The 2,702-nt window shown below is 57.3% G+C and overlaps 1 protein-coding gene across 1 annotated transcript in view; it reads left to right on the top strand.

Moving 5' to 3' along the window:
- Positions 1-2,702, top strand: part of DHX58 (DExH-box helicase 58) — a 30,896-nt gene that overhangs the window by 20,674 nt on the left and 7,520 nt on the right. The window lies entirely within an intron of this gene.

Genomic DNA, 2,702 nt, shown 5'->3' with positions numbered 1-2,702 from the left:
CTGGGCTCGGAGCCGCGGTTCGCCGCAAGGCTGCGCGGGGGGTAGCGAGCTTTTAAAGCGAAGGATTTTTCCTGAAGGCCCACAAAACGCTTTTTGTCAGTGAGTCGAGCGACGGGCCGGGAGGGCGGTGGGCTGGGATGGGAGCCGGGACGCTCCTCATCCGGCGCACTGCCCGCGCCTTCAGCCTTCAGCACCGCGCTCTGCTTAAGCCCGAAGCAGCGCCGTTATCTCCGGGCCGCGCTCCGCGTTGCGCTGCGCTGGGCAGGGCGGGGAGCTGCGCCTGGGAACAAACCCTGCACACCGGGATGGGACGAGACGGTGCGGTGCGTGCCCGACCTGCCTGCCGTGTGGCAGCTGCTGCTTCTGCAGGTGTTTTCCTGTGGCTCTGTACGGGTGGGACAGGAACCACCCCGCTCACGCCGCGGCTGCCGGCAGAACTCTGCTAACAATAAACTCTCGCCATATGTGGAGTTCAGAATCAGGCTGGCAATAATGTGTGCTGTGGGATTTTTTTCCTTGTTCTGTAATCCGCCGCATGCGTTTATAAAACCAGCTCATATAATCCTGCGTGCAAGTGTGCAAAGCTCTGCTCTGAGCTCTCAGTGTGCTGTGCTGTGTGCTGTGCCCATGCTCGGCTCTTGCATCGTGTTCTGTATGATGTGCCCCCCAGAATTGGCGTCTGCTTGGATGGTGCTTTCTTTTGAAAAAAGAGCCTGCACCCTGTGCTGATATACTGGAAGATCACTGGGGAGATCTGTGTGCTTCCAGGAGTGTGACGTGAAGCTGATATCAAATAAATGAGGATCTGTGCATGGATGCTCTCAGCAGAGCGCTGGAAAAGTTAATTGAGTTGCTTTACGCTGTGGAGTTTGCAGGGTGGGAAGCAGGCAGGTCCTGGAAGCACAGCGTGTGGCCAGCATGGAGGAGAGGGGCGGGAGCTGCTCTCAGCTCTGCTGCTGTTGAACCCTTGTCCCAGTACCTCAGCCCATTCGGGAGCTGTGCCGGAATGTTCTGAGCGCACAGCCTGTGCTTCTGCACGCCCTTCGTCGTTCCCAGAGGAAAGAAAAATGCAAAAGCGTGTGCCTGGAGTGGAGTAATGAAGCCCAGGAGGCTCTGTTTGTCAATTCAGAAACAATATTGTGATGTTCAGAAGCTGTTTCTTAGTTGGATGCTCTCAGACTGCCTCCAAAAGAGTGTCATTACTTATATGTCAAGAAATGTATCTGTGCTCTCAAGGAAAGTCGGTCTGACTGCGTGGTAACAAGTGCTCATTTCTAATTGGAGCCACAACAACTTATTTGCAAGTTTTAAAAGGGGATCTGTGTGTTTAGGGAGCTGTGGGGAGCTTGGGAGCAAGCTGTGCATTGGGGGTGCATTGGGGGTGCACTGGGGTTCCTGGCTGCCACGCAGTTCAAACCATGACTGTAAAAGCAGTCCTGGTGCTGCATGGAGGGGAGCTGCACCCCCTGAGCCCGGAGACCGTGAGCCCCATCTGCAGTGAGGTTGGTGCTGCCCAGGGGGCCCAACTCCCACCCTGCACTGCACACGGCTCAGGGCTGTTTTGAAATGGGAACGTTCCCGAGCCATGATTTTCTCCAGCCTAATTATGGAAATTTTTTAATTAGTTGATAAGAAAGATCACTTGGAAACTGCAAGGGAAACGATTTGAAGTTAAGTCCTAATCCATGGCTGTATCTGCCTGAAGACAGGAGCTGCTCTTCTGCACGGAGCTCGGGGAGGGCTGGAGGAGGTGCAGGTGTGGGGGGTGCGCTGCCATGGGGAGCACTGGGGGCTCCTGCAGCCGCTGCTCTTTGGGACCTCTGCTGCCTTTGAACTGGAGTGAGCGCTGCGGAGCACAGCACGGTGCTCCTTTGTAAATGGCAGAGAACAGACTTTTAGGGGTTTTGTTCTGAGCCTCTCAGAGGATGAGAAGTGTGGGGCTGCTGACCCGACCGCAGTGGCAACTGAGGAATGGTTGGGAGCCCTGGGGTCTGTGCTGCAGGAGAGCCCCTGTCTGCTTGAACTGCTGCAGCAAAGCTTTAGTTGAGCAGCAGTGAGAGCCCAGCTGGGGGCTGGTGGGCCCACACACACAGCCCCACTCTACTGCTGTTTCTTGTGGGCGCAGGCAGTGACTCGTGAGTGCGGATCTTTGGTAGAGCTGCAGCCGTGTGAGCGGGGCAATGGAAGCTTTGTGCTCCCTCATCCATCACCAGAACCATCCTCTGCTCTCTCCTTGGTTGATCTGCAAGTCACAGAGATGGAAAGGAAAAGGAGGGTGGGAAGGGCAGCTGTGAATCAATGCGCTTAAAACCCCGAAGGCTTTGCTCTTGGGCAGGTCGGGGCGCTGCAGGTGGTGCAGAGGATGGGACGCGCTGCCATCCCAGCGTGGCCCTCCAGGGGCTGCCCCAGCCTGCTCCCAGCCCCCGGAGCGGCCTCACCCCCCACCAGGTGATGAACGACCCCCAGAGGGGAAGCAGGCCCGGGGAACTTCTCCCTCTGCTCCTCCTCGTGCTGAGCTCTTGGAAGCGCTCCGGGAGCAGCGCCGAGCTGCCGGCAGGAGGGCTGTTTGCTGCCTGGGGAGGGAACAGCCCGAGGGCTGGTGGGGCTGCGATCCGTGAGGCTCCTGCTGAATCAAGGCCTCTTATATTTGTGTTTTTTTGATGTGTCGCTTTTTCTGGTAGTGTTTGCCATCCGCTCCCCCC

Source organism: Meleagris gallopavo, chromosome 29 (genome assembly GCF_000146605.3).
Source record: "Meleagris gallopavo isolate NT-WF06-2002-E0010 breed Aviagen turkey brand Nicholas breeding stock chromosome 29, Turkey_5.1, whole genome shotgun sequence".
Taxonomy (NCBI): Eukaryota; Metazoa; Chordata; class Aves; order Galliformes; family Phasianidae; genus Meleagris; species Meleagris gallopavo.
This window is presented reverse-complemented; position numbering and strand designations above follow the sequence as displayed.